Genomic DNA, 19,431 nt, shown 5'->3' with positions numbered 1-19,431 from the left:
TTGTTTACTCTTGGTCAGTGGGGACACCTGAGAAGATGCAAACTCCAGAGTACAAGAGCAGTGTGGGAGGGGGCTGGGACTGGGCTGGGGCTGAGGTGGGACTGAGGCTGCAGGGCTGGAGGGCACAAGGAGTCTGCATTCGTGCAAATCAAGGAGTGATTCCTGAGTTGAGTTGATTTAGATTAACAGGATCTGGTGAGACTGAGCCATGGTGTGAGCCAAAGAGGGTACGAATGAATAGAGCTCAGCCAGAGGGCCTGCTCCTGGAACAGAAGACGGTCAAGAGACTTTCTGTGGTCCGAGGCCATCTGTGTAAGCTCACTGCTAGGCCCACCATGGCAACCTGCACCAGGCTAGGGCCCCAGGAAGCCTGGGTTCCCTGAGAATATCAGCCACTAGGACTTGCCCCTCTCTTCCTCCTCCTCCTCCTCTTCCTCTTCCTCTCCTTCCTCCTCCTCCTTTTCCTCCTCCTCCAAGTCAGTGGTTTAGCCATGCAATGTGGGGCCCTGTCTAAGACCTGAAATGAGCACTTACCATGTTCCAGGGCTGGTATCTCTGAGTAATGCTGTCCTAGCTTTTTCCATTGACCACCTCTGCTGCCCTAGAAAGTGTCATATTAAAATATAAAGCTGGACATTGTGGCACACCTTTTTTTTCTTTTTTTCTTTTTTCTTTTTTTCAGAGCTGGGGACCGAACCCAGGGCCTTGCGCTTGCTAGGCAAGCGCTCTACCACTGAGCTAAATCCCCAACCCCTGTGGCACCCTTTAATTCCAGCACTCAAGAGGCAGAGGCGAGAAAATCTCTGAGCTTGAAACCAAAGTGGTCTACATAGCAAGTTCCAAGACAGCTAGGGCTACATGGTGAGATTCTGTCTCAAAAAACAAAACAAACAGAAGCCATAAAATGTTACAAGACAAATTATATCTTTGAGGAATTCTGTGCTGGGGTGGAATAAACAGCCTGAGTGGCCCATTAGGTAGCAAATGCATACAGCATACCTAGACTACTCTACACAGCTACGTCCTCAGCAGACATCACCAATCAATCACCAATCCCATTTTTCTTGGCCTAGGCACTCTCTGGACATACTTAATGGTCTTTATCACTCATTGTGGCCTTAGCTTCCTAAGGATGACCTGGGAAGCCAGTGTCTAATGCAATGGGTCCCAATTTTACTCAGCAGTTAGTATTGAAATAGCATGTGCTCGGAGCCCGGTTTCACAGATACTGAGGAGCCTGAGGTGAATAGCTCCGCCTACCGCCTGAGCTGGGGGCATGGGGCAGGAGCTTTGATGGAGTTGTTGCATAGTGGAGTCATACCAAGAACATCTAGCCTTGTCCCCTGTAACAGGTGAAAGAAGGCTAGTCAGGAGTGTCTGGGGCCTGTGTCCTGCCCACTGGCCATTCTGTAAGAGAGCATGCAGGGCAGGGTGTTAGTTCCACCGGCACACCTTCAGTCCTGAGCTGCATGCGTCAGGGACCTGCATCAGATGTGGAGAACTGAGTAGAGTGTTAAGCTGGTCTCAGGTCTGTGTGGGGCTGGAAAGCATCTTATCAATTTAGGGGCCTCTGGGAGATTGGGGGTAGCCCATCCCACTCAGAGAAAGAGCCACTGATGCCATGACAAGGGGCTGACTCAACTTGGGAGGCTACAGGACCCTGAGCACGGTTCTCAGTCCTGGGGGGGGGGGGGAGGTGTTCTCTTTACCCCTGAAGCTTTGGATTTAGTAGGGTAGTGTGAGGCCCTCAGTGGGGTGCTTGCAACCCCAGTCAGAGGATGTACCCATTTCCCTTGACTCCACCCATCCTACAGTTCCCCAGGCTGAACAGACCAGTCCAGTCTGTGGGAGGTAGGACATAGCAGTTGCTAGGGTCTGTGGGGTTACTGGAGGGTAGCTGCCAGGTGGGCAGAGTGTTCCTCCCCACAGTGCTTGTGGGAAGGAAGGGGTTCCATGTTGGAGTCTTTGCCAGGAATCCCTTGGTCCCCTGAGGTTGGAGTCAGTACTTAGGGTGAATCTCTTGCTCCCTGCTGCAATCTCTCCTTGGCCTGAGTATAGGGAAAGTGTAGGTACTGAACTAGGGAGCTAAGACAACCCCCATGCCCATCCCACCTACGCAAGCACACACAAGGGAGTGGCAGCTGTCAGCTAGCAGGGAGCTGAGAGCCACTGTAGATTATGGTAGGCTCTACAATGAAAAACACTAGAGTAGGCCTAGGTCGCAGGAGAGGGGTTCAGTCCAGGCCGGTAGCTCTTACCTACCTGTTCTACCTAAAGACTGGTGAGATGATAGGCACAGAGAATGACCAATCTAGGATTGGCTCTTGTATATAACCCATATACAAGGAGGGAGATGCAGGGGCTGAGAGAGAGTGTTGGGGGAAATTCAGTAGCCAGTACAGAGTTATTTCAGTTTGACTAACTGCTGAAGTGGGAAAGAGTTGCTCTAGATACCAGGCCAGGGTATGTGTGTGCACACATACCACACTTGTGTGCCAGGCCGCGGATTCCATAAGGGTTTAGTCTTTCCTCGGCTAGGTGAAGTCACAGCCTGCCTCCCTGCAGACCAAGCTGTGGATGGGGGTGGGAAGGCCCTGCTGAAGATTCCTCCAGATGCTGCTCAGTTCCCAGATTGCTCTAGTTTAGGGGTTCTTCAGGCAGTCACTTTCATAAAGGGATGACAGGGTACCTGTGGGACATAGGCCCTGGGCCGTCAGGCCACTGGGCCATCTCCCTGGCTGGCACTTCTTCTTGCCTCAGGAGTGTCTGGCTGTTCTTTAGGGGTTTTCCAAACCCATGAACTAACATGAATCCATTCACCCCATGAGTGCTTTCTCAAAACTAATAGAGCTTTGAGTCTCTTAAGAATATAGTCACTGGGCTTGCAAGATGTCTCCACACCTGTGACTGAACAAAGATGCAATCCCATGTTTGATCCCTGGGAACTCACACAGACGTAGAAAGTGTAAATCCCATAAAGTTGAACTCTGGCATTAAATATGCCACCTTGTGTGCGTGCCCCTACACACTGATAATACATTTTATGTTAAAAAACAAAACCCATAGGAGCTGGAGAGCTGGCTTAGTGCTTAAGAGAACTGGCTGCTCTTGCAGTTGTCCACAGTCTGTGCTGATGCAGGAAGCCATATTGATGTCTGTGGCTTGTGATGCCACGGAGGACCTGTGCCTGTACCCTATGTAGCCAATGGCCATGCTGATGTCGTGAGCCAGGCTGCTACCTGGGACTATGTCGAAGTCCAGGATCCCTGCCACTGCTGACTATAAAAAGCAACATAGCTACTTTTGCAGTGGTTGTTCACTGTGGACTCACAGTTGAGAGAGAGAGAGGGACATAGAAGGCTTCTGTGCCAACCCCTACCTCCCACCCCAAAAAGTAACAGCCTAGACAGGAAGCCATAGAAGAAAACCCTTAAAAATTAGGATAAAGATGCTGGAGTGTAGCTCTCCACAACTGATGGCTTCTGGTGGTGTGCAGATGGGGAAGGGCTCAGTTTTCTTTAAGCAGCTGGCTACCGGGAGTTTGACCATGTTCCAGTGAGTATGTGGGCAACACAAATTGGACTTGGTGTTTGTTTTTTTTTTCTTCTTCTATTTGGGGGGAGGTCATAAGGTTGGGGAGCAGACCTGGGAGCACTGGGAAGTGAGTGTGATCTGAGTGCACTCGTGATGTGAGATTCTCAAATAATCAATAAAAAATATCTTGGGGGGAGGGGGAGAAGCCCTGGCTGCTCTTTTCAATCCACACAGTGGCTCACACTGTCTGCCGTTCTAGTATCAAGGGATCCAGTGCCACCTTCTGGCTTCTGAGGGCACTGCACATATAAGATGCAGAGACATACATGCAGGCAAAACACACGTAAAAATAATAAAATAAATGTAAACCTCAGTGCTGTGAGATGGTGCAGGGCTGTAGAGTGACAGCCTCTGCCTAGCAGGAAGCCCTGGGCCCCTTCCCAGCATGCCACAAAATAACAAACCACAGAAGCAAAAAGCCCTACCCCAGCCCACATGGCCCCGTCCTGACCCACAGAAGGACCCTGACATGCACACCCAGGCAAGCACATGCACACATGTCACAAGTGTGTGACAGGCACAGCCACCCACATGAACAAAGATATACCTCAGCATGCAACTGCCAAACGCTGTGAGCACAGGCTAAGCCAAGTGCACAGTGGGAGACCTCAGGCCATCCTGGGGAAGGAAATAGAAGAATGGAGAATAGCAACAAGCAGGAAGCATAAGTTATGCCGTCCCCATACTGAAATCAAGTCAGTTAGGTCAAAAGAGCCCCCGTTCCCAGAGCTCACAGGAAAAGCAGATTCATTTTGCTTGGGTCTTGTGAGGAAAACAGCTGTAACCCAGTGTGACTGAGGGAGCGCATGAGGTCCCACACATGCTTCCCAGGAACCCCATGGCCAGCCTCAGCACCAGTGGCTCATCTCCTGCAAGTGGCCCTCCCATGACTGGATAAGGTCTACAAGGAGAAGATGGAGCTGTGGACCTTCATGAGATGGAGCCCTGGTTCCAGAGGCAAAGGCTTCTGATGGAACAGAGCCCTCCTCCCCATGTCACCTCACATGGCTCGGGCAACAGCCTATATCTGGAGCAGGATAGACCTTTCTGCAAGATGCTAGGGAGAAAGAACAGCTAAAGTCTGAAGCCCAGGGCTGGGGTGGATGGAAGCTAGGGACTGGAGAAGCCATGCTTTGGTATTTGATAGCCCTATGCCCACCATCCCAGCTAGACTGACTCCTGGTAACTGGAACTCAGGGTCACTGCCCCTTTCATGAGGCCTCAAGTCCAGCAGGAATTAAAGACCTCGTTCAGATAAAGAGCGGAGAGGCTAGGCCTTTCCTGAGGCAGCACACCTAGTAAGGTCCAGCTCTCCGTCCATGGACCGGGGCAGTAACTGTTGCTAGGTGCCTACTTGTGACCAGCCCGGAGGGAACCCCAGCTCATCCAGAAGAGCGGGGTCCAGGAAGCTGTTGAACTCACAGTCTGGTGGAGCCAAGGACACGAGGAGGAATACAAACACAAACTAGGAAGTGCCCGTGTGTTGGGGACAAATAAGGCAGCATTGGGAATTAAAACTATCCTTCCCTGATTGTAAGTGTGCATGATAAATGGAGGAGGCCAGTCCCTGGACTGGCTGCTGTCACCTGACGCCCCGTGGCCTAAGACATTTCAGGCTACTCTATCAAGATGGGGATGGGGGAGCATGCACCAATCAAAATGTGAATGCAAATGAGGCACTTCCTACTGCTTCTCCAGCTCCCTGCCCCCATTCCCAGCTGGCTCCTGATTTGGGCCTCCCCTCTGTGCACCTGGCAGGAAGACCTTCCTCAAGAGGCCAGGGGAGCTGTCTGCAGCTTGATGGGCGGAACTGCTTAGCTCAGGATGAACCCAGGATAATGCTTTACTTATCCAGCAACTAGGGACAAGGGTCATCCAGGAGTGCTGTATAGACATCCTGCTTCTGAGGATTGGAGCTTGGAGTTGACTGATGAGGGATGGGGTCAGCGGGTCCCCACCACTGCACCACTGCATTGGGGGTTGCTCATGTCTGTCCTGTGACATTACCTGCTTTCCACCTCCTATGGAGGAAGGCACTAGAAGGGTTCTACTGGCAGTGGAGAGAAAGGGCAGAGAAGGTAGACTAGAGGGTAGAAAGGGTAGTCTCAGGGTAGACTGTGGGGCGTCTACCCTGCGGACCAGGTACCTGGTTTTACCCTGTGTCAGGTACTGTGCTCAGCTGTTGGCAAAAGTTAACAGTTCTGCATTTCGGGTCAGCACAATGACTCTGGTCAGCTCCTCTGAGGCTTGACTGGGCTTGTGACTTGATTTGGGTATCAGGATATGGGGAAGAGACAGTGTGCCGACCCTAAGCCAGAGTCTCAAATGGTTGTGAACACACTTGCATGCACACACACGCATGCACACACACATACAGAGACAGAGTCAGACAGAGACATGGTGACAGAGATATCACACACACATGCACAGAGAGAGAGAGAGAGAGAGAGAGAGAGAGAGAGAGAGAGAGAGAGCACTATAGGCATTGCTATATGAAACCTAGGTCATTATGGTAGAAGATTAGAGGTAGGGTACCCATCACCCAGTCCAGGCAGCAACATCCCACCCCCACAGAGCTACCAGCTCACTCACAGCCACTTGTGGCTAAGCACAGGTACAAGTGAAAGCCAGCAGAGCCTGCAGCTAATCCGCATAAACTGTGGTTCTTTTTGTGCCTAGAACTGGAATGTGAATTACTCCACCTTGGTCACGAACCAATCTGATGGTGACCTCACACAACACATAACTGACAGTAGCTTCTGAGCCCTGACAGAGGGGATCTATCTCAGCCTTGTAGGCACATCCTCTCAGTTAATAGAAAGGCAGATGGAGGCAGGGGACCGTGGTCCAGGGCAAGACTGGGGGACAGAGGCAGCGTGGAGCCGAGGCGCCCATCCTAACAGACTCACTGTCTGTCTCCTTCCTGACAAGCCTTAATGTCAGCGGTGTGGGAGTGGATGCATTCTGGACACGGGAGCTGACGTCATTTGGAGTGCTCTCAGCCTCCTGCTCCCCAGCCACTCCGAGTCACCTCCTGCACTCCAGTGGCCAGCCTGGGCCTCTAATGCTGTGGGGAAAGCATGGGAGACACAGGGCCATTTGCTCCCTTTCCCACCTCCTATTTGATAGCAGGTTATCTATCCAGGGCTCATTGCTAGAATGGTCTTTATTAGCTTTTAATCTTTCTAGCAGAGCAGGGAGGTGGAGGAGAGAATTGACACAGGATCTTACTGTGTAGCCCTGGCTGGCCTGAAACTAGCCATGTAATCCAGGCTGGCCTCACATTGGTGTGATCATCCTGCCTCCACATGTTACAGGCTTGTAGGACGCAGCACCAGACCTAGCTCCTTCTTTAGTGATGACTTTGCTGTGTTCCGAATATGTGCCACGCCCACTCTCATTCCCCGAGGTCCTCCCAGCCAGGCTGGGCGGGTTAGGATCGCTCTGCTTTACAAGTAAGAAAAGGGATGCTCCAGAGAGGTACAGAGCCCTCATAACGAAAGTGGCTATCCCAGGCTCTACCTGCAGCTTGGCTGAGTTCAGGGAGGTGTCTTTCCCCCGGTCATCATAGCTATGGCTTTTGAAAAAGACATTGTAGTTCCAATGTAGCTTGTGTGGTAAATGGCTTGCCTGGCCCTGGGTGGGATTCCCAGTGCTGTATAAGCTGGATATGATGGCATATGCCTGTGGGAAAGAGGCAGGAAGAGCAGATATGTAACATTATGATTGTCTACATAGCAAGTTCAAGGCTAGCCTGGGCTACAAGAAACCCTGTGTCAGATAGGTAGGTAGGTACATACATAGATACATACATACATACATACATACATAGATACATACATACATGCATGCATAGTTACATACATACATACATACATACATACATACATACATACATACATGATAGATACATAGATACATAGACAGACAGATAAACTTCCCCAGACTGTGTGCATTGCGGTTAGATGGCTGGAAGGCTGAGAGGAGAAGACACTGCTGGACGGGGTCTCCTGACCTCAAGTGCCAGCTGGCCATCTGTGAAACTGCTGACTTGCAGGGTGGCACAGAGAGCTTCATGGTTGAGGAAGAGTGAGAAGTAGCCGATGCTCCAGCCTGCCAGCTGGAAGGAGCACACAGAGCGATCCTTCATCCCCTCTGCACGCCAGCTCGCTGCTCAGCTGCTCTCACCGCCACCTTCCACCACAGGCCCAGGTACCAGCCCTTCCTTCCTGCCTCAATGATTTACCAGTGGGAGATGCAGAGGGTGTCCAGGCTGCCTTCACTTTCCAGGTGATCACATCGAGAGAGAGAGAGAGAGAGAGAGAGAGAGAGAGAGAGAGAGAGAGAGAGAGAGAGAGAGAGACTAGGGGGTGGTACTTAACCCTTAACCTCTAAGGATCCAGAGTGCCTACCCCGAGTGCTTAGCCAATTAAAGCCCCTGCCCAAGGTGCCCTGCCAATAAGAATCTGGCCTCTGTCCCTGGGGCATTGTACCAGGGCAGGAAAGAGGTGCAGAGAAGAGGCTGGGAGCTTGAGGATTTTCTAAGTACTGAGGGAAGTCCCAGTTACATATTGTCACCTTACCCTGGGATGCTGGGGCCTTTGGGTAGTGTAGAGCCTTCAGCTAAGCCACTGTACTCTTGACCTTCGTTCCTGTTTCATTTCATTTTTGAGACAGCCTCTTACTATGTAGCCCAGGCTGGCCTGGAACTTTGTTACACATCTAGGCTGCCCTCAAATCCTCTGTACCAATCTTCCTTCTTCAGCCTTTGAGTGCTGGGATTAGAGATGTGAGCAACACCCCCCCCCACACACACACACCGAGCTAGCTTATCTTTAAACTCCCAAGCATGGTATGCAGCAGGCACTCCCAGTGTGAGCTATGCACACTGCTGTAGTTACTCCCCATGACAGCTTAATCTACTCCTGCACAGTTCTGGGCAACCTTCACTTCTTATAGATGAGAGAGAGAAAGGTTGCACAGCTCAGTAAGTACCCACAGACTGTGAGCTTAGCCATCCTGACCCCCTTTCAGCGTCTAAGCCTTGTGCCTGCCAGTCTCCCTTCCCCAACAGGCCACATTTGTAAATGAGCAGACAGTGCTCAAGTCTTGCTTCCTGCCAGCCTGGGCCACATGTCAGACCCTGGCTCCATAGCAATCTTCCTCAGTTTCCTTCTTACAGATTAGCCTTGAGGAGCTCCTGTCTACCCCTGAGTATATAAGCAGCATGGCCTGGCCTCCCTGTGGTGAGTGCCTTCAGTCTGTCTGCCCAGTGGGCCAGTGGTTCACATCCAAGCTCTGTTCTGCATATTGGTTTCTCCTTTCAAAACTGGGCCTAGCCCTGGCCCTGCCCTGCAGGGCTACCACAGGACACTGTGAGTTCCTGAGGCTGTTGGCCAAGAAAGGTCTAGAAGAGTGGCTCAGGGCAAAGCCAGTCAATCATGCTCTCCTCATGCCTTGCTCTGGAGGTTTGTACTCTCTGCTGGAATCTAGATTCCCTGGAGGCTAAAAGGGCTTGTGGTTTGTATTATGCCCTGTCCGGAGCTTGTAGCACAGGGACTGACATGTGGTGAGCATTTAATACACGTTGTAGAATTAAGGAAAGGAGGGAAGGAAGGAGTGAGGGGGAGGGAGGGAGGGAGGGAGGGAGGGAGGGGAGTGGGAGAGAGAGTGGGAGGGAGGGAGGGAGGGAGGGAGGGAGGGAGGGAGGAGATGTGTCCCAGAGTGGAATAAGGTACTTCAGAAAAGGCAGAGGCACCAGGGAATTCTTGTGGAGTAGTCCTGTACTTGACCTAATCACCCTTCAGCCGCTTCTTGGAGATCTGTGTCCTTGACTGAGAGGCTCAGGGAGTGCAGCCTTTAATAAGCACCCATCGGTATAGGCACACAGGTGACTTTAAGACATGCCACCATATGGATCTGGTGGCTCGGGCCCATAAATTCAGCTAGTCTACTTAGAAGCTAAGGCAGGGGGATTATAGGTTCAAGGTCAGCCTGGAAAACTTGGTAAGACTATCTCAAAATAAAATATATGTATTTTTAAAATGTTTGAATGGATAAGGGTTATGTAGCTCAGTGGTAGAACAATCGCCTGGCATGTGAGAGGCCCTGGGTTCTGTCCACTTTCAAAGCTTGGTGCCAGCATGCCCTCCTGCCTCAGTGGGAGGCTAGGAGACAGACCTGGGGGGGCTTCTTAAGGATGTGTCATGGAGGGTCAGCCTTGAGGAGAGGTGCCAGTCTGCCAGGGAATGAAGAGATAGAGGAGAGAGAAGTTCAGAGTCTTGTGTATTGGGGTACCCCAAGGGAAACCCTAAACCAGGTCCAGCAGAGGGCAACACTTTCCCAGCTAACCCAGCTTAGAACAGAGTCATGACCTGTGGCCAGCCCAGGTCTGCCATGCAGAAGGCCTCTGAGGTCTATCGAGACAGCTGGTCGGCTAAAGCCACAGATGGAGTTACAGTCTTAGAGCTTGAATTCAGTGAAGGCCTCTTGAGACTGCAGAAAGGAAAGAGGCTGTGGACGTGGCAGAGAAAAGTGTTAGAGAAGTGTGAGAGCATTAGACATCCCTTATAAACCTGAGTGTCATGGAGTACAGCATCTAAGAAAACTTCTCCAAAGTGTGTGTGTGTCTGTGTGTCTGTGTGTGTGCGCATGCGTGCACGTGTGCAAGGTGTACCCATGAGCCTGAGTCTATATGTGTGTCACATGGCTCTTGAATCTGTGCAGAAATATTGATACTTCTGTGTGGTGAATGCCCGGCACAGCTCCAACCTAAGTAGATGCTTAGCAATCAAGAGTGTCCAGTGCACTGCACAGAACCATCCAACTCTTGGGTCTGGAGGACTCACTGAGAGCCTCTGGGCTCTGTACTGGATCACTCTCACTCCTAGCTCATGAACAGAGGGGACAGAGACCACAGCTGTTCTGCACTGACAAGGGTTTCCAAGGGTAAGGAGCAATATCTCTTCTCCCTGGAGGTGAAGAGACTTCTGGGATCCATTCCTGCAAGTGAGCTCAAAGCAGGAGGAATAGAAGCTAGTTGCTGAGGAAGAGAGTTCAGAGGTGTGGGCAGGCGAGGGGACAGTGAGCATCTTTATATTGTGATTCCTGGTGGGGCTTGAGTCAGGGCAGTGAGTTTAGTTTCACAGACCAGGCATCACCACTAGAACCTGACCATGCGATGGGCTGGCGATCCTGAATAAAGGAATTCATCAAGGAGAGTGGGGCATCAATGAGAAAGTTGGGCTCTGAGGATGCTCCCAAGTTCCAGCAATGTTGGGACTCCTTTAGGGCTCGGCAACCCTGAAGGAAGAACATAGCTGCTGGCCGACAAGAGGCCACATGGCACAGGAGTCCCAGAGAAGTCTGGGCTGAGGAACTTCGTAGTGAGTTCTGGGAGCAGATGTATGGGGCCCATGGCTAGCAAACAGGAAAGGAAGGATGGCCAGAAGGATGTCTATGTTGGGGGAGCTGGGGTACCCCCCCAGGAAGTGACTAGTGTCCAGCCCCATGAAGAGGGAGTCACATGAGTACCTGTCTCTCTGTTGGATTTGGTCAGGTTTCCCCGCGGACTGTGGAAGATGACAGCATGTGTCGTCAGCAGGTTGAGGATATGGTGGAATGGACAGATCTGGTACTTATTTGCAACATCTAAAAGATCCAGGACCAGAAAGTGGCTCCAAAGGGAGGGTGGACTAGGATCCCCAGGAGCATGTTAGAGTACAAGACATGGATGGTTTTCTGTGGCTCAAAGATGAGCCTGGCCTACCAAGATGTTTCCCCAAACACAGCTCCTCCTCCTCTTCCCCTCTTCTTCCTCCTTCTTTCTTTCCTCCCCTTCCTCCTCCCCTTCCTCCTCCTCTCCTTCCTCCACCTCTTCCTCTTCCTCCTCTTCAACCTCCTCTTCCTCCTTTTCCTTTCTCCCCCTCTGCCCCACTCACTGTCTTCCTCTTCTTCCTTTTCCTCTCCCCCCTCCTTCTCCTGCTCCTTCTGTCCCCCACCCATAACCTAGGGTTGCATTGTCAAGCATATTTGAGGGCACTCTAACAGACCATGTGCAGGGTGGCTGTGGGAAGCTCGAGGGTGGGGGGAGAAGCTCCTGGGAGGTCACACATGATCCTCAGTGTGACTATAGCTCAATATTTCTAGGCCCTGAGGAACTGTGTGAGCCTTCTCCCCTGCTACCAGTGTCCTCAGGAAGAGGAGCTAATGCATGTATAAAGCCATTACTTCAGATGGATGCCTGAAGAGGACAGCAGAGGCAGCAAGTACTGGCACTATACCCATTCCCTGGTACCAGTCAGACTTTTCATCGTCAGTCAGTGTAGGCGACTGAGAGCAACCTGACACATTCGGTCATCTCACAGTGATCAGAAGCATCTTGGGACTGCTGACCTCCACCCTGAGCAGGGATGAGAACTTCCCAAGGTGGACTGATGAGGTGACAGACACTGGAAAGCAGCTTGATGTTCCCCAGCTGCTTGCTGGTCCAGCTTACCCAACACAAACCAACTCAGTGATGACACGTGAGTGCCTTTCCAGCCAGTGTGCACTCCTAGGGTCCAGGGCCAGATACATGATCTTCCTGCGTTCCACTGACCCTGCATTTTCTGAGGAGGTGGCTTGAGGGTCAGGGGTAGGCCAAGATCTTAGACAGAAGGAGCTTTCAGCCCATCTTTCCTGGCATCTCCATATGTCAATCATGTAAATCAGTTAGACAATCTTTGAGGCCATGAGGGAATGAACCAACAAACTGTCAGACAGTCAGACAGTCAGTCGGGCATCGATTAGAATATGGCTGGCCACTAGCCTTGCCAGTCAGACAGTCTGAGTATCACTCTTTACATAGCATGATCTGGTCACCTTTCTCCAGAGTCCCCTCCTGAGACACCAGGGGGATGTCCTCTCTGGAGCACTCCCCCTCACCCCTCACTCAGGAGGCTCCTAGGGTCTGAGGTAGTCCTGGCTGGTTGCCCAGCCATGTCTGAGGATTCGGACTTGGCAGCCTCCTGCCTGAAGCTTACGAACTGCCCTTCCTCCTCCCTCCCCCTCCCAAGGTGGGAACCCAGGCTCTGCCAAAGAATTACTAAGCTGTGGTGACGTCATGTTTCTCTGTCCCCACCGCCCTTATAGCTTACCCTTCACTCTTGGCTGACCCTTTGAGGATGACACATCCCATGTGGGGGAGGGGCCATCCCTTCCCTAGGGCATTTACAGAAGGTCCCCTCTCTCAGCTCAGCACATGCAGACCAAGGGCTGCCTTCTTCCAGTGGAGTAACTAGGCTCCAGCCATCATATCCAGTCCAAATGCAAAGTTGGATGCCTTCACTTACTGGATGAATGGCTGGATGGGAGAGGTTACCTCCTGAACTCGTATAATAGGGAGCAGCAATAGGTCCTTATTGAGTGGGTTCCAGACTGACAGGAGGAGCCTAGCTTCTGCCTCTATTTGTACATGGACCCCTCTGTTTACTTTGATTGCCTGTGAGATGCTCACTCCTGCCTTCTTACTGCTGTCCTGCTCACTTAAGGGAAAAGACCATTCAGTAATATGCTTACCATACAAGGTCAGCATTGCCTTCCAGGAACCATCAAGGTCATCCCCTATAGTGGGGTAAAGCTTGGGACGGAGGTCCCAGGTTTCCACATGAAAACTCCCAGCATCATCTTGCGCCCTCAGTATGGTCAACAGCTCCCACCCCAACTCCCAATGTGAGCTCTTCTTCCTCTCAGCCAAAAACATTTCTGGGTAGAGGTTTATGGAGGATCAGCCTCAGAATTTAACCAGGCTATTCACCTCACCCGCTGCCTCCTGGAGTCTGAGAGCACAGAGTTCAGAACCTAGAGGGCTGTCTGCCTGCAGAAGTCTGCCTCCATTTAAGCAGGAGACCAGAACAGGAGTGGTCCCTGCTGGAGGGCTCTGTCCACATCCCCATAGGATGACCACTAGGCTGCCCTACAGCTGCCACTTCTCTCAGGTGTGCTGGCCAGAAGTCTGCTGCAGCAAGGCCTGTCACAGAGCAAACACTATTCTCACCAACAGCACCAAGAGTAGAATCTGAGGGTACTCGGCTCCCCAACATGGGGGGTCTGTTAGGGAGCACACCCACAAAGTAGCCTGGCATAAGGGTGTCTCACAAGGCTGTCCCCTTCATGTAAGAGCAGCTGACGAACAGCCCACCACACTAAGGGGAACTGATCACGGGAAGGGGAAGCAAGCATGTGGAAGCACAAGCCAGCCTGAGGTAAGCATACTTAGCATGGATGTAGCCACTGGACCATGAGCTTGGCAGAGATGCCAGGAGCATGTGGTCCATCGTTGGTAACACTCAAATGTGACTTTCAGAATAACATTTTTTTAAAAAAGTTAGGAAAATGAAACAAAGAGGGTTAACTAAACCTCAGGGGTAGAGTGCTTGTCTACCATGCGTGAGGCCCTGGGTTCAATCCCTGGTATTGGGGGAAAAGAAAATAATGAAACCAGAAATAGTTCCTCTGGAAGAATATAGCATTAAAGATTCTCACAGAAAGTGTGTCAAGAAATATGATATCCTGCTAAAAAAGAAATCATAAAACACACAGAGAAAACAGTCCAAACAAACGCAGAAGAAGCATGGGTAGCAGAAGCAGACCAGGGGCAATGAATGGCGCTGTGATTAGATTCGGAGGCAGAATTGATAGAGTTGTGGGGGTTTTTTGAGACACGTTTCATACAGCCCAGGCTGACCTTGAACTCTTGTTCCTTGTGCTTCCACCTCCCCTGTGCTGTGATTACAAGTGCGCACCCCTGTGCCCAGCTCAGGGTGTTCTTGAAAAAAAAATAAGAGAGACTTGAAAAATGAGCACTTAACAAGGGGTCACACGAACAAAATGGCTTGGGGAACTGAGCTCTGGGGATAAAATCTTTACATTGTCAGGACTCAGAGTGCAGGTCAAAGGAACAGGAACAAAGCTGTCCTGACCATGGGTCCAAGAGAAAGGATGGGTGAAGTAAGGTGGGGCTAAGGAGACAGCAGGGAGGGCCCAGGGAGGAAGTGATACCTGAAGAGGTGACAACTGGCAGATTTTGAACATTGAAGAAAAGCATCAGACCTTAGATCCAGAAAACCCAACACTTCTTAGAACAGGTCACCCAGTCAGCACTCTGGAGGCAGAAGCAGGAGGATCCCTATGAGCTTGAGGCCAGCCTGATCTACCTGGTAAGTTCCAGACCAGCCAGGCCTACGCAGTGAGGCAATCTCAAAACAAAAGCCAACCAACCAATTAAAAAACAAAACAACAAAGAACAAAAACTGGGGCTGGAGAGACATCTCAGCAGTTAGAACAGTAAGTGCTGTTCCAAGGGATCCAGGTTCAATTCCCAGCACCCATATAACAGCTCACAATTGTCCATAACTCCAGTTCCAGGGATCCAACACACTCGCACAGACACACATGGCAGACACCTGTGGTGGTTTGAATAAGAATGGCCCCCATAGGCCCACAGATTTGAATGCTTGGTCACCAGAGAGTGGTGATATTTGAAAGGATTAGAAGGTATAGCTTTGGAACAACTGTGCCACTTGGGGGATGAACTTTGAGACTGTCAAAAGTCTATTCCAGCATCCCTCTTCCTGCTGTCTGCAGAGCCAGACGTAGAACTTTTAGCTATCTTTCCTGCACCATGTCTGCTTACATGGTGAATGATCCCCACCATGATGACAGTGAACTTCACCTCTGAAACTACAACCCCAACTAAATGTTTTCCTTTATAAAGGTTGCTGTGGTCATGGTGTCTCTTCACAGCAATAGACAACATCAGTGCACATAAAATAAAATTAATTCTTGAAAGAGAAAAGAAAAAGGAAAATGATAGAAAGTCTTAAACAAACAAGCAGACAAACATCAACGAAACTGCATCTACACATGTGGATGTGTGCACACATCACAGCCCAATGAGCAACAGTCAAGACAGAGCTGGTGGGAGTGGCCAGAACTACCTGCCTCATCACCCAACAGCCAGTAGGCAGTGGCTTCTTAACAGCTTAGTCCAATCCATAAGACAGGGGAGTGGTGTTTTAACATTTCAGAAACTGGTGTGGCTAAAAGAACATAACTGTTAATCTAGAAGCTTCTATCTCATGAACCCAGGTTTATGGTGTAAAGGTGTAGTGAGAAGGAGACTGACAGGTACTCTGAGGACATAGTTATCCTCCATAAGGCCAAGGGCGAGACCAGGATGCCCATAGTCCTGATCTACTTATCATGGCATTGGGCATTCCAGTCAAGGCAATCAAGTAAGAGGAAATGAGAGACTCTAGACTGAAAAGGAGGAAGATGGCTGTACGTGTAGATGTCCCCTTGACACTGTCAGAAAATCCTAAGGATTATCTTAGAACTAATAGACTGTGCTCCGGGCACTCGGACAGCAGCAGCTCTGTAGCTGAGAGTGCTGACTATGCCTGCAGAGGGCTTGGGTTCAACTCCCAGTACCCACATGGTGGCTCATCTGTAACTCCAACCTCAGGGGATCTGATGCCATCTTTTGGCCTCCACTGTTAACTGATGCAAGCAGTGGGGGGGGAATACACATGAATAAAAATAAAATATTAAAAAGTATTAATAGGCCAGGTGTCAGCAGTGCACTCTTTTAATCCCAGCACTCAGGAGGCAAAGGCAGGTGCATCTCTGTGAGTTTAAGGTCAGCCTGGGCTACAGAGAGAATTCCAGGACAGCCAGTGCCACACATGCCTCGAATAAAATAAAATAAAACAAAAAGAACTAACAATTACTTTTTATATCTTTTTTCATAAATCATGTCTGTCATCCTACCTTTGTTTCTTTATTATCCCCTGACATTCAGCCTTCCTTGCTCTCTTTTCTACCTGCTTTGACGTTCCGACATGCACACTTATTTACACATCTACATATATTATTGGCTAGATTCTGCATATGAGGGAAAGTAGGTGGTTTGTTTCTGCGATTATGTGACTCACTTAATTCCTGAAAAATTAATGGTGGACAGCAAGGTTGATTCCAGTTCTTTGCTGTTGGGAAGATGGCAGCCACAAGCACGAGGCTGTAAATACCTCTGTTAGGGACCTGTGTTCTCTGGGCATAGTGTTCCTCTAGCTCTGAGTCTGCTTTTTGGGTTTTGTTGTTGTTTTGTTTTGTTTTGTTGTTGTTTTGTTTTGTTTTGTTTTGTGGTAGTTGCGGATAAGTCCAAAATTACATTTGCTAGTGAGAGTGTAAGGTACAATGTGAAGTGTTACAGCTTCCATTCCAAATGGCTATTCTAACTGTTTAGATGCTCGTTGAGGAATATAGACGTTGAGTCTGGTTGACTCTGATGTGCGATGTTTTTACATTTGCTAGTCTTTTATAATAAAGTTTAAAAGTCTTTAAAAAGAGTCAACAAACATGTTCATCAAGGATGCCGGGGCTAAGATCAGTGTACAACTCCCCTCTTGTTTCTCTAGCACTAACCCTGATGGACTTAAGATAACAGCACCATTTTCCGTGGCATCAAAATGAGTAAAATACTCAGGAATACAGTTAACAAAAGAAAGGCAAAGATTTCTTCCTAAAACCATCAGTTATTGCTGACATAAATTAAAGGGAGCATAAATAGATGGAAATGTCTCCTTCTCCATCCACTGGGAGATTTCACGTTGTTCAGAGGACGATACAGTGCAAATTGATTTGCACACTCAGTGCAACTCCTATCAGAATTCCAGCAGGCTGTTTTTACAGAAAGTGACAGGCTCATCCTAAAATGAATATGGAAATTTAGGGGAAAAAGAAGAACTAAAACAAACTTGAAAAAGAACAAAGTTGGAGGCTTGGCACTCCCTGAGTTTAAACCAACCATGACACTTTTAAGTAATGAAGACAATATGACTTTGGCAGTGCCTGGATCAATGGAACAGCACTGAGATCCTAGAAATAAACCCGACAGGAACAGAAAAGGTGCCAAGACAATTCGGTGGGCAAAGAATATTCTTTTCAACAAATGGTTCTCAAGCAACTGAGTATCAACACACAGAAGAATGGAGTCGGGCTCTTTCCTCACACTGAGTACTAAAATTATCTGAAAATCGATCACAAGCCTATATCAACCAAAAATGTTAACCCTCCTCAGAATGCGTAGGAGGGAAGATGAAATCCTAAGAAGACCCTAACCCCAAAAGGATATCAAAAGGAAAAGCAGACAAAAATGTCTGTGCCGTGACAAACACTAGGAGACAGTTCAGGGGACTGCAGCTCCTGAAAAATGTGTCTGCAGACACACAAGAGTTAGTGCCAGACAGCAGGGAGGGGACCACCAGACTGACAAGCAGGCAGAGGGGTGATGGGTGTGTGCAGGGTGGTGTGCTGGAAGGCCAGGCAAAAGATTTGAAGATCCTTTTCTTTGACCAGGCTGTATGAATGTCCGTGGGCACATGGGGGAGGGGATTAACATTATTAGCTATTAGGGAAATGCAAATCAACACTAATATGAGATATTACTACTTCACACCTGGTAAGATGGCTGTAAAAAAGAGAGAGAGAGGAGGAGGGAAGGAAGAAGGAAGGAAGGAAGGAAGGAAGGAAGGAAGGAAGGAAGGAAGGAAACAGGGAGAAGGGAGGGAAGAGAGGTAGGAGGGTGTGGTGTTTTGAATAAGAATTGCTCCCATAGGCTCATATATTTGAATATTTGTCCCCCAGTTGGTGAAACTATTTGGGAAGGATTAGGAGGTGTGGCCCTGTTGGAGGAGGTGTGTCACTGGGGGTCGGGCTCTAATGTTTCAAAAAATACATGGTGGTTCAGTTGGCTCTCTATCTGTCCTCCTTCCTGTGGATTAGATGGAAAGCTCTCAGCTTTAGATCGGGGCCATGCCTGCCGGCTGCCATGCTTCCCAGCAGGGACTCTAGCCCTTGGGAACCACCAACCCCCAGGTTAAATGCTTTCTTTTGTAAGTTGCCTTGGTCATGGTGTTTTGTCACAGGAATAGAAAAGTGACTAAGACAGAGGAAGAGAGGAGGAAGATCAGGAAATACATTATTAGCAAAGATATAGAGAAACAGGAGTGCTCACATACTACTGGTGGTAATACAAAATTATGCAGCCACTTTGGAAAGCAGTTTGGCAATTTCTCAAAACACTAAACAAGAATTTATCACGTGATACAGCAATTGGATTCCTGGATACAAATTTCATTTAAATGAAAACACAACCACATGAACATTATGTCCTGGCTGGTTTTATGTTAACTTGACACAAGCTAGAGTCATCTGAAAGGAGAGACCCTCAATTTAGAAAATGTATCCATAAACTTGAGCTATAGGCAAGCCTGTAGGGCATTTCCTTCATTAAGTGATGGGGGAGGGCGCAGTCCACTGTGAGTGGTGCCATCCCTAGGTAGGTGGTTCTGGGTTCTGTAAGGACACAGACTGAGCAAGCCATGTGAAGCAAGCCAGTAAGCAGCGCCCCTCCATGACCTCTGCATCAGCTCCTGCCTCCAGGTTTCTACCACACTTGAGTTCTTATCCTGACGTCCTTTGATGATGAACTGTGATGTAGGAGAGTAAGCCAGATAAGCCCTTTGCTCAATATCTTTATTCTTAACAGACACCTGAACACTGGTTGAAAAATGATTAAGTAATAATAAGTGGTATATTTCATACACTGGAAAACTATTTGTTAATAAAAATAATATCAGGGTAGTTACATGGGACAAGATAATGAGCCTTATTTTGTTTTTATTTTGTTTTAGGCAAAGTCTCATGTAACCCAGGCTGGCCTTGAACTCATGATCTAGCTGTTGATGGCCTAGAACTCCCAATCCTCCTGCCTCTACCTTCAGAGTGCTATGACTA

At 49.3% G+C, this 19,431-nt stretch overlaps 1 long non-coding RNA gene across 1 annotated transcript; it reads left to right on the top strand.

The window, feature by feature from the left end:
• Window positions 1-9,316: 9,316 nt before the first annotated feature.
• On the top strand, window positions 9,317-18,103 carry LOC134486408 (uncharacterized). Its single transcript, XR_010065269.1, has 2 exons — window positions 9,317-11,227; window positions 11,743-18,103. It is a non-coding gene; the product is annotated as an uncharacterized LOC134486408 (long non-coding RNA).
• The last annotated feature ends 1,328 nt before the right edge of the window (window positions 18,104-19,431 follow it).

This window comes from Rattus norvegicus, chromosome 3 (genome assembly GCF_036323735.1).
Source record: "Rattus norvegicus strain BN/NHsdMcwi chromosome 3, GRCr8, whole genome shotgun sequence".
Taxonomy (NCBI): domain Eukaryota; kingdom Metazoa; phylum Chordata; class Mammalia; order Rodentia; family Muridae; genus Rattus; species Rattus norvegicus.
Note: the sequence above shows the minus strand (reverse complement) of the source record. Positions and strands in the feature narration are given on the sequence as shown.